The sequence below is a fragment of the Pongo abelii genome, chromosome 12 (genome assembly GCF_028885655.2).
Source record: "Pongo abelii isolate AG06213 chromosome 12, NHGRI_mPonAbe1-v2.0_pri, whole genome shotgun sequence".
NCBI lineage: Eukaryota > Metazoa > Chordata > Mammalia > Primates > Hominidae > Pongo > Pongo abelii.
Window position 1 is genome coordinate 113,731,872 of NC_071997.2, and position 13,113 is coordinate 113,744,984.

Sequence of the window (13,113 nt, forward strand, 5' to 3'; positions counted from 1 at the left end):
TTTTTCTTTCACCACTGAAGATTCTTTTGCTATGATAACATCTAGCACTTATATAAAGCACTTATTATGTACCTTACACTGTTCTAAGCTCTTTGAATGGATACATTTATTTAATACTCATGACAACTCTGTAAAGAAACTAGAGACTGTTATTTCTATTTTATAGATGAGGAAACTGTAAATAGTATAACCAGATTATGAACCCAAGAAACTCCAGAATAGCTCACCATACTCTTCATTCATAATTTATGAAAGACTCATCTGTAATCTCCTTTAGAGTTTTTACTTAATTTTCTTAGTTCTCTTTTGGGTGAGGCTTGTTTGATTATTATTTTCAAAGGTGTAGCTTTAGGTTTGATTAATCATATCCATTGCTATTTATTGTGGTTTTTTTTTTTTTCCTTTTCTTTGCTATCTTATTAATTTGTTTATTTGGATTTACTCTGTTGCTCTTTGTCTAAATTTTGAATTTAGGTCCTTAATACATTTGTTTCCATTTATCTCCTACTTTCTGATAAATATGTTTACAGTTGTAAATTATAAATTTTCCCCTACAGTCTGGTTTAGCTACATCCCAGAAATTTTTGCATATTATTTTGTCATTGTGATTTACCTTTTAGCACTTAATAATTTTCTTTATAGTTTCTGCTTTACTCTAGGAGTTTTGTAGTTAGTGGCTTATAGAAACAAGGGATTTGAAAGTCATCTGTTTATGATTAGTGAAAGCCAACTGTTTTATTATTGATTTATTATTCTGTATTACTTATTATTGATTATAATTTTATTGTAGGCCTTCTTTGTGAGCCAATAGGTGATTCATTTTGAAATGTTCAAGATATTCTCCAAAATGATGTGCATTCTGCTTGTGTTGACTGTAGCATTTCTAAAGTTAACTCTTAGATAAATTGTATTTCACTGTAAAAATCCCTTTTTTTCTTTTTTAAAGTCTTGTTGCTATATCAGCTTTTGATAGGGTTGCATTAAAATATCCACCTACAATTTTTTATTATCTCTCCATATTTTTATAAATTGTCTTGTTCTGTATTTTGAGGCTAGTATATTAGGTTCATGTATATTTCTGATTACTATAGCTTCATGATCTCTTTTTCTTTTTATCAGAATGATATGCTTTCCTTCATTTTAAAACCACATAAGAATTTTATGCCTTTAATTTTCTTTTGTCTATGTGCCAAGACAACTCAATGAGGGAGGAATAGTCTTTTCAGCAAAGGGTGCTAAAACAACTGGATATTTACCTGTAAAATAATGAAGTTGGATGAATATCCCACACCATGTACAAACGTTAATTCAAAATAGACCTTAGCCATAAATACAAAAATTAACTCAAAATAGATCTTAGCCATAAATACAAGAGCTAAAACTATAAAAATGGTTTTTATAGTTTTAAATGGAAAAAACATAGGAGTCAATCTTCATGATTTTGGATTAGGCAGTTGTTTACTTTAGATTTAGTTGTTCGATATTCATAAAATAGCATACTGGGATTTCTAGTTCATCACCTGTTTTTGTAAATCAAGTTTATTGATGGACAGCATGCTCATTCTCATTCATTTACTTTAGTCTAAGACTGCTTTCATGCTACAATGGTGGATTTGCGTAGTTTAGATTGACCATACAAACCATAAGTTATAGGTTATTTCTTATTTGGTCCTTTATAGAAAAAGTTTGTCAACCCTCCTGGCTTAGACAATCTTAATGGTAATCTTCATAAAAGTTGTTCAACTTTTCTTCCTTATCTTCTTGTTTTTTCCTGGACTAATTCCTATTCTTGTTGAAGTAATTTTCTCTGAGAGTTTCTTCAAAGAGATCCTATGTGTGGTAAACATTCTAAAAACCTTAGATGACTAAAATTATTCTTATTTAGCCCTTAGATTTAAATATTAACTTACTTGGATTTGTAATTTCAGGGTCAGTTTTTTTGAAAATATTGCTTTATTGTCTTTTTCCTTCTGCTTCACTGTTGAGATATCTGATGATTCTTATTTTTTTGGAGAGGATTCACTTTTTTCTTTCGGAAAACTTCTCTTTTTGGTTATCTGAAATTTTAGAATAAATACCTAGTTAATTTTTTCACTGTTATTTACCATGTTTAAAACTCAAAAAGCTTCTTCAATCTTTTCAGATTATTTTCTGGTGCATTTATTATAAATATCAACTACTTAGATCATCTATGTCACTTATCTTCTCTTATGTTTTCTTCTTGATCTTTTTTATCCCTTCTTTATGCCTTCTGGGAAACTATTTTGATCAGCAATTTCTGTTTTGTTATTTCTTTTACCTACTGATGTTTTAATTTCAGCAATTATATTTTCATACTCAAAATATCCAAGTGGTTCTTCTACAAAATAAATTGGTTTCTTTTTCATGTTTTCAGTGTCCTTGTTTATTATGCCAAAAATATTTTATTGTGTTTACTTTCAATTCTTATCTTTTTATTTCATTAGTACTGCTTTCCTCTGGTAGAGATTGTGCCATCATTTCTTTTATTCTGTTTGGCATTCTCATATATCTTAAATGTTCCATGTTTCATTTCCTTGCTGCTATCAGATGTCATGTCTACTAATATCTAACTGGAGGAAGAGTTAAGACAATAGACCCTTGCTTGTGTTCAAGGAGATTCAAAGGGTGGGGAGCATGCCTCAGGGTGGAGACCCTCTGGTGTTGCTATCACGGCTCAATTGTTCTCTGCCCTTTTCCCTAGGGAATCTCTCAGTACCTCTGCCCTAATCTCTTCTCTCCTACAGAGGCAGTTAAGGTGGGGTAAGAAGAGGTGGGAGCGAGTAATGAGTTGGGGCTAGCTGCCCACCTTTAGCATAGCTGTTATATCCCTACCCCAGCCAACTGGCAGCTTCAGCTCTCCTGCTTTTCCTGGCTCAAGTGCGTTCCTATGCCATGACAACAGCGAGGCAGAATTTGCTCCCTCCAGGGCAATGTGAGAGAGGGAGAAACAACACAACCCAAGGTCTCTCTCAATCATCTCTGCCTCTGAAAAGATTTTGTCACAATTTTTCAGTTTGTTTTTTGAGACTGGGTCTGTGACAATCAGTAACCGTATCCTTCTGGTCTTATTTCCAGAGTTGAGTTTTGAGGGAGGGGGCCAGCAGTTTCTGCCAGTTTGCCTTTTTGTTTCTCTCCATAAATGGTTTGGTACATTTCTAATGCAACTATTCCACTTTAGAACTTAGTTCTGGATGAGAAAAAATAAAGAAATTATAGCATTTTTATTTGATTTTTCATGCCTTGATTTTTATTGCAAGGTGGCAAATGCTCATCATGTTAAACAATAGAAAATAAAAATAAATATTTTAGATCAGCTGAAATTCCACTAACCAAGGAAAATTGAAATTACAACTGGATGAAGTTCATATTATAATTTTTGACTCTTGGTTTTTCTGAAGAAATTCTGTCAAAAATAACAGAGGTAAAGAATTTTCATTTATCATTCTTTTGGGTTCTAGAATAATCCTTTGGCTTATCCCATGGGCCTAGAAACCAAACTAGGGTAAACTGGGAGAATATGTAGAGCAAAGATCATTTGGGTAAATTGTCAACCTTTGAAGCACACAAAACATCTCCAAATCAATCTTAACTGTAACAGCATTGAAGGCACATGTGTTCCCTGTTGGCCACCATATCTTCAGAACATCTTTCTTTTTGTAGACAAGTCCACAGAAACTTAAGCAAATAAGAATAATAACAAAAAAATGTGGTGAGAACATCAAAAGTGGACAGAGTGGGAGGACTCTTAGAGAATATGAGAATCAGCTGCAGATCCTATTAATATGATCCTAGTGATATATGCAATAAATATTGTTTTAACAAAAAATTATCTTTTAACAGTTTTCAAAAGATGAGAGAGGCAGTAGAGTACATATGTGAGGTTGTTGAGGAGGGAAGATTTCGGAGCAAGAAGTTATTCTTCATCCCTCAGAACAGAAAGACAATAGATAACACCTAAATGTGAACAATACAAAAATAAAAGAAATATTATCTAGCAAAACAGTTAGTTGAGCAGTACAGCTATGAGTTGGGAAACGCAGGGCATGGATCTGCTGTTTAAATAAACCTTGTGATACTGACTTTTTACATTCATGTACATGTTTTGTTTGGATAAAAACAATTGGATAAACAAGACCGAAAATAAATAAATAAATAAATAGCTTAAGGAAGTGGAAGAAAATGTAAGAGAATGTTTATGGGATCTGAGAGTGCTGAAGTCTTTCTAACATAAAGGCAAATTATTTGTAAGACTTCCCCGAATGCCATGTTTATAGTAAGTCCTGTCCAGTTTGTCATATATGTAACAATTTTATTTATGGTGCTCTGAAAATGAAGCTATTTTTTACTCTCAAGTTCTCATATCTATTACCTGAATATAAAATATGCTCAATTGGCATAAAGAGAAAATGGAAAACACACATACAAAACACACTCAAATGTAAATAAAAAACTTTATTAATAACCAGATAAAAACCGAATGAAACCATGAGATATGCTGTCTTGCCAATGCCATTGGTAAAGGTGTGCATCTTCAACGGTAGTGCCATTATGTCTATGAGTGCAGAGTTTCTAGAAGTAGACTTGCTGGGACAAAGATATGGTACACACAACCAAAATGTTCTCCAAAGGTGTCAATACACACTTTCACAGAGATATCCAGATTATTTGTTGCCCAGACTGGAGTGCAGTGGCACAATCACGGCTCACTGCAGCCTCAACCTCCTGGGATCAAGCAATCCTCCCACCTCAGCCTCACAAGGTGAGCTGTGTGCCACCATACTCAGCTAAATTTTTAATTTTTTGTAGAGACAGGGTTTCACCATGTTGCCCAGGCTGGTCTAGAGCTCCTGGGCTCAAGTGATCCTCCTGCCTTGGCCTCTCAAAGTGTTGGGATTACCAATGTGAGCCACTGCACCCAGCCCAATATGTGAGTTTACGATTGATATACATGACCCCAAGTGGTATCTGCTATTTAAATATCACACTATACTTTCATTTTAAGAGTGATCACCTTATAATTAAGATATTTCTAGGAGTGTATGCTTTTTCTAAATAATAATCAGAGGGATAATCTCTGCCATCCATATATGTCCATAGAATGTTTCAAACTCATAGTAGTTTTTCATAAAAGTAAAGTCATTTACAAACTGCCATGGTAACTTATGATTTCTCTTTCAACTGGTACTGCTGGAGAAAGAACATTTTCTTTTTTCATACAAATGTTTCTGGGATAATTCTTCCCTATCTCTTTTATAGATAGTTTTTCCATTGTAACAGATTCCTTTGACTTCAAACATGTCCTTCTTCTCTCCATACTCCACTGCTGTTGCCACTAATAAAGATTTTATGTCCCTCCGCTACCTAGGAAATCTTGCTCTGGCCACTATAATGCAGACAAGGGAATGGTTTCAACTTTAAGATAGATCATATGATAGGCCACAAAACAAGTATCAGTAAATTTAAGAAAATATAAATTATATCAAGTACTCTCTTAGATCATGGTGGAATAAAATTGGAAATCAACTCCAAAAGTAACCCTCAAAACTATGCACATACATGGAAATTAATCTCCTCTTGAATGATCACTGAGTAAACAATGAAATCAAGATGGAAATTTAAAAATTCTTTGAACTTAACTATAATAGTGATATAACCTATCAAAACCTCTGGAATATAGCAAAATTGGCGCTAAGAGAAAAGTTTATAACATTAAATGCCTACATCAAAAAGTCTGAAAGAGTACAAATAAACAATCTAAGGTCACACCTCACAGAACTGGAGAACAAGAACAATCCAAACCCAGACCCAAAAGAAGAAAAGAAGTAAGGAAGATCAGAGCAGGACTAAATGAAATTGAATAAAACAAACAATCAAAAAACAGAAAAGATAAATGAAACGAAATGCTGGTTCTTTGAAAAGACAAATAAAATTGATAGGCCATTAGTGAGATTAACCAAGAAAAGAAGAGAAAAGATTCAAATAAGCTCAATTAGAAACAAAACGGGAGATATTGCTACTGGTAACACAGAAATAGAAAAGATTATTCAAGGCTACTATGAACACGATTATGTACATAAACTAGAAAACTTAGAGAAGATAGATAAATTTCTGAAAATATACACCCCTCCTAGATTAAACCAGGAAGATATAAAATCTCTGAACAGGCCAATAACATGCAGTGAGATTAAAATGGTAATAAAAAAATTACGAACAATAAAAGTTCAGCATTAGATGGATTCACAGCTGAATTCTATCAGACATTCAAAGAAGAATTGGTACCAATCCTATTGAGCTATTCCAAAAGATAGAGAAAGAGGGAATCCCCCCTAAATCATTCTGTGAAGCCAGTATCACCCTAATACCAAAATCAGGGAAGGACATAACAAAAAAAGAAAACTACAGACCGGTATCTCTGATTAAAATTGATGCAAAAATCCTCAACAAAATACTAGCTAACCAAACCCAACAGCATATTAAAAAGTTAATCCACCATGATCAAATGTGTTTCATACCATGGCTGCAGGGATGGTTTAACATGTATGTCAGTAAATGTGATACAGCACATAAACAGAATTAAAAACAAAAATCACATGATCATCTCAGTAGACACAGAAAAAGCATTTGACGAATCTAGCATTCCTTTATGATTAAAACCCTCAGCAAAATTAGCACAGAGGGGACATGCCTCAGGTAATAAAAGCTATCTACCACAAACCCACAGTAAATATTGGACTGAATGGGCAAAAGTTGAAAGCATTCTCTCCGAGAACTGGAACAAGACAAGGATACCCACTTTCACCATTTCTATTCAACATAGTACTGAAAGTTCTAGCCAGAGCAATGAGACAAGAGAAAGAAATAAAGGGCATCTAAATCAAGAAAGAGGAAATTAAACTGTCACTGTTTGCTGATTATATAATTGTTTACCTAGGAAACCCTAAAGACTCATTCAAAAAGCTCCTAGAACTGGTAAATGAATTCAGCAAAGTTTCAGGATACAAAATTAATGTACACAAATCAATAGCTCTGCTATGCAACAACAATGACCAGGCTGAGAATCAAATCAAGAACTCAACCACTTTCACAATAGCTGCAAAAAAATAAAATACTTAGGAATATACCTAACCAAGGAGGTAAAAGAGCTCTATAAGGAAAACTACAAAATATTGCTGAAAGGAATCATAGATGACACAAACAAATAAAAACACATCCATGCTCATGGATGGGTAGAATCAATACTGTGAAAATGACAATATTGCCAAAAGCAATCTACAAATTCAATGCAACTCCCATCAAAATAGCACCATCATTCTTCACAGAACTAAAAAAAAATCCTAAAATTCATATAGAATCAAAAAATGCCCACATAGCCAAAGCAAGACTAAGCAAAAAGAACAAATCTGGAGGCATCAATATTACCTGACTTCAAACTATATTGTAAGGCCATAGTCACCAAAACAGCATGGTACTGGTCTAAAAATAGGCACATAGACCAATGGAATGGCATAAAGAACCCAGAAATAAAGCCAAATACAGCCAATTGATCTTCCGCAAAGCAAACACAAACATAAAGTGGGGAAAGGACACCCTATTCAAAAAATAGTGCTGGGATAATTGGCAAGCCACATGTAGAAGAATGGAACTGGATCCTCATCTCTCATTTTCCACAAAAATAAACTCAAGATGGATCAAAGACTTAAATCTAAGACCTGAAACCATAAAGATTCTAGAGGATAACATTGGAAAATCCCTTCTAAACATTGGCTTAGGCAAAGACTTCACAACCAAGAACCCAGAAGCAAATATAACAAAAACACAGACAAATAGATGGGACTTAACTAAAAAGCGTCTGCATAGCAAAAGAGATAATCAGCAGAGTTAAAAGACAACCCACAGAGTGGGAGAAAATCTTCGCAACCTATACATCTGAGAAGGAACTAATATCCAAAATCTACAAAGAACTCAAACAAATCAGCAAGAAAAAAAAACAATCCCATCAAAAAGTGGGCTAAAGACATGAATAGACAATTCTCAAAAGAAGATATACAAATGGCCACAAGCATATGGAAAAATGCTCAACATCACTAATTATCAGGGAAATACAAGTCAAAAACTACCATGCAATACCATCTCACTTCTGCAAGAATGGCTATAATAAAAAAAAATAGATGTTGGCATGTATGTGATGAAAAGGGAACACTTTTACATTATTGGTGGGAATGTAAACTAGTACAACCACTATGCAAAACAGTGTGGAGTTTCCTGAAAGAATTAGAAGTAGATCTACCATTTGATCCAGCAATCCCACTACTAGGTATCCACCCAGAGGAAAAAAGTCATTATATGAAAGTCATTATATGAAAAAGAGACTTGCACACATATGTTTATAGCACCACAATTTACAATTGTAAAAATATGGAACCAGCCCAAATGCCCATCAATCAATGAGTGGATAAAGAAAATCTGATATATATATGTCATATGTATATATATATGGCATTTGCAGCAACCTGGATGGAATTTGAGACTATTATTCTAAGTGAAGTAACTCAGGAGTGGAAAACCAAACAGTGTATGTTCTCATTCATATATGGGAACTAAGCTATGAGGACACAAAAGCATAAGAATGATTAATTGGACTTTGGGGACTTGGGGGGAAGGGTGAGTGGTGGCGAGGGATAAAGGACTACACATTGGGTACAGTGTATACTGCTTGGGTGATGGGTGCACGAAAATCTCGGAATTCACCACTAAAAAACTTATTCATGTAACCAAACGCCACCTGTTCCCCCAAGAACGTATTGAAATACAAAAATAAAAAATTGAAAAAAAAAAAAGACTAGACGACTAAATCCTGGATTGGATTCTAGATCAGAAAACAAAATGCTATGAAGGACAGCATTAGGACACTATACATATGGGACTACATGTTAGGTAATAATATTATATCACTGTTAAATGTAGCTAATTTTAAGATATAAAAATATAAGAGCATTTTTCTCAGAAGATAAAAATGGAAATCTTTAGGGGTAGAGAATTATGATATCTGCAACTTATTCTCAAATGGTTCAGCAAACAATAATATTGTAATATGTAGTCAGAGAGAATATGCGTTAAAAACAAACACGAAAAAATGCTAATAATTGGTAAAGACAGATAAAGATCCTAGAGGTGTTTATTGCACTAGTCTTGTGATTGCTTCTGTAGTTTTGAACTTTTTTCAGAATAAATTCTTTAAAAAATTAGAGAATCTAATGCTTATGATAGTCTAACGAGTTACTTGCTTTACTCTGTTCCTAGAGTAAATGTAAATTAACAATCTATCTGTAAAACAATTGTCAATAAATGTTCAAGGACCTTACAATATTCATACTCTTAATCCAGATCATTGGGAGTTTATCCTAAGAGTCAGTTATGAAATATGGGGGATGAGGGGAAGTATAAAGAGAGGTATTCATTTTACATCATTTAATATATTAAAAATCTGGAAAATAAAAGTAATTCATTAAATTATGGTATATTTGTTAATAAGGCAATAGGTTATCAACATATTAAGATTTTTATCCACATTAAAAATACTTGTGTTATATTATTCTGTGTAAAAAGCCAATATCAAATTATGTATAATTGTGATCCCAATGATATACAATCAATTTTTCATAATAAAAACTGATATCCACCAAAATATGAATAATAGTTACCCATGGTTGTGAATTATGAGTTATAATTTTCTTTATATTTGTCAATTTTGTTTTGTTTTGCTTTGTTCTGTAGAATAAGAGGGTGGAGCTCTGAGTTAAAATCCAAGGGATCCCCAGCTAGTTTATGATAATCATCATGATCCTCTGTTTCATCATCTTCCTCATTTCTTCTGTGATAAACTTTTAAAGATGTGCTTCTCCTACCACTTCCTGAAGAGAAGACAAAACATGTAACTAGAGTTTCTGGGGTGAAAGGCTGAAGTTGACAGCTGCATATTGAAAATACCTTGGAAGTCTTGATCTCTTTGCAAAATGCATATAAGTTTATTTCTCATTCTATTTGATAACATTATGTATTGGTTTTAATATAAGAATAATATAGTTGTGTGAAAGTATATGGGAGTACACCATTTTACAGAACAAATTCTTGATTTTCAAATTAATATCCCGAGTCCCTAAACCAAATGAAAACAAAGTAGCTTCAAATAAATGAAGACAGAACTGGTGCTTGCCTAATTTCCTGCTTCAAATGACGTTCTTTCAGACTGAAATAAAGAACAAGTGTGTATGCTTTCTTTAGAAAGGAGGAGTCTGGAAGGAACAATCCCATGAGATTGGTGTTTAAAAAGGAAAATGCTACTAGGCACATGCAAGAAGGAAATATAGACTCTTATGAGAGGACAGAATTCTGTTTTAATGCAGAACAGTGGGATGTTCCTGGAGGTCACGTGACAAATTGGATCCTATGCAATAACCTATTTGGATCATCAGCAGATGTTAAAAAAAAATCCTACTGTGAATCTCAGATGAAAAGTTTTGCTAAAATCCAGAGTGTATGGGAGGAGATGATAGACTGGTGGAAAAACAAAGCCCAGAGGAGTGTCTTTAACTTGGTGCTGTGAGATTTACTGGAGCCCGACAGGGGTCAGACTTGAGGTCCTTCTTGTTCACAATCTATAAAAAATGATATAGATTGGTTAATTCTGCTGACACACAGAGCCAAGGGAGGCGTAGCCCTTCAAAAAAAAAGTCAGTTAAACTCAGAGTGTTTGGGGCTATTCCCTTGGCCTGAAAATTCTCAGAAATTAGTTGAAGCTAGTTCATCGGTGGTCACATTTCGGGGAGAATGTATGGCCTACAAAGTAAGTGTAGAAGACCCAATCAAAAGTTGTTTTTGGCACAAGAGGTAAAATTACATTAGTGTAACTTGAATTCCTGGATTGCTTTAGACAATGCCAAGATCTGGGACTCAATGCTAGATAAGGCAAGTTTCCCAGCCTCCTATTTCAGTCATGTCAAAAGAAAGTACAGCAAATGGGAATAGTGCACGTACATTTTTAGTGTGACAGAACATGTCACCTTCAGCTTGCGTCTGATGGCTGACCACAGAGGGGACCGGGACCTGGAATACACTGTGTTCTTCACAACAGACGACCCAGGAAATCACAGCATGTAGAGATTCTCATTTTATCCTTCCCTCCCACTTCATGGAGGCTCAGCAGAAACGCTCTTTTTCCTGAAGAAGAAATGAGATGCATCCAAATTATTTGCTGTTTAGTATTGAATTTGTTCTTACAATTACAGAGGGGCGAGCGATTCATAGAGGACGAAAGGCCCCCTACACTCATGATTTTTTCTGTGGTGCCCATTGCTTTCCTTCTCTCCAGACAAAACATTTTGTTTGGGGTTTACTATAGTGTTTGTTTTTATTCTAATATCAGTAGAAGGAAACTCTGAACACAACCTTAATTGGAAAAATCTCTTTCCATAGTAAACTAGATTGTTGCACTGTTTAAACACAGCTAGTGGGGTCAGGTTTCTAAATATAGTGTTTTGGTGGAAGTCAGGGGCTTTCTAAGAGTTGTAGAATTCTGTGATCTGGCTTATGGTTTTTGGAGTGGATTGTTTAGGTTAGAGGAGAGTCTAAAGCCATTTGAATTAGCAAGGTTTTAGGATTGTGGATGGTGAAATTTTCCAAAGCAGTTTCAAGATTGAAGGGGGGGAGCCAGACTTCCTGCCAGGCTACAAAGGGGTGCTAAGCATGAGAAAATTGACTCCATAGAGTCTGGCAGATGATTGACATATGGATGAGGAGAGCTGGCTGGTGTCATGAGCCTCAATGAAGGAGAGTTATGTTCAGGAGGGTGAGAAAGCAAGGGTCTAGAAGCTGTCATGTAGGTGCATAAAATGTTTTTCAGTACCTCCTACAACAACCATGGGGCCTTGGGGGTCACATCAACACAAGCAACACCATCATTACAAGTCTACAGGGTTCCAGAGACTATAGTGTAGGAGAAAGAACACTTTCTAGAATTTGAAGATATAGGAGAAAGACAGTGGAGTGGTCTTTCCTAGGAATCCCATGGGAAGCACCGGGAGCTCGCCCGTGAAAGGAGAGGTGGCAGGATTAGGACAAAGGCCACAGGATGTGCTGATAAAACTCAGGAGACACTGCAATCCTGGGAGGTCTCAGGAAAGACCAGGAATTGAGAAACACATCCACTTGAGTTGGAAGAGAACAAAGGAGCTAAGAGAAATGTAGTTAAATTTTTTGCAAATTATACTCTTCAGCTGGGCATGGTGGCTCATGCCTGTAATCCTAGCAACTCGGGAGGCTGAGGTGGAAGGATCACTTAAGCCCAGAAATTCGAGACTGCAGTGAGCCATGATTGTACCACTGCACTCCAGGCCTGGGGGACAGAGCAAGACCCTGTCTCAAAAAAATAATAAATTAATAAATAATTAAAAAGTCTTCTTAGTACTTGATGAACCTGAGAAATGGGAATTCCATTTCTGGTTAAGTGGTTGATTTCTAAACATGTTCTCATTTAGATAACCTCATTCTTGTGTGAATTGGTCTTGTTTTCTGAACCTGGCTTTTCAGTTAAAGCAAAATTGGGGTTCACTCCAGTGACATGAACGCAAGACTTATATAATTTAGAGAATGTACACCATTTTGTAAAAGTGCTGTCTTCCTTTTCAAGTCATGCTAAGGATGGCAGCAAGGATGTTGTAGCACTTGGAAGGCCTCAGAGGAGGGGGAAGGAGCTGACTCTAAAAGGTTGAATGATTGTCAGGCGGGGGGCCAAGGAAAAGGGGAACACATCTGCCAACTCTCCACTCCCCATCCAAGTGCTCCAACTTCCCATCCACCGCCAAGACACATTTTATTTTTCTGACATGAAATATGTATATGATTCTAGCCTGATTTTTTAAAGCACAAGCGGGTTGATTCTGTTTATGCCTCCCTTTACTCCCACCCAGTGCAAACATTGGCTTCCAGCCTGGGGATGACGACAAGACCTAGCAAACAGAATCCAAGAGCCAGAAAGTAGATGGCTAGGTAAATATGCCCCCCAATGCTGACATTTTTAACCAGGTAGGTGTAGAG

At 35.4% G+C, this 13,113-nt stretch overlaps 1 long non-coding RNA gene across 1 annotated transcript in view; it reads right to left on the reverse strand.

Annotated features, from left to right (window-relative positions):
• Positions 1–307: 307 nt before the first annotated feature.
• LOC134759721 (uncharacterized) overlaps positions 308–13,113 on the reverse strand; it is a 119,810-nt gene continuing 107,004 nt past the window's right edge. Inside the window, exons 4-5 of the long non-coding RNA XR_010136353.1 lie at positions 11,056–11,238; positions 308–2,057 (exon numbers count right to left, since the gene is read on the reverse strand). This is a non-coding gene — a long non-coding RNA (uncharacterized LOC134759721). The remainder of the gene's footprint in view (positions 2,058–11,055; positions 11,239–13,113) is intronic.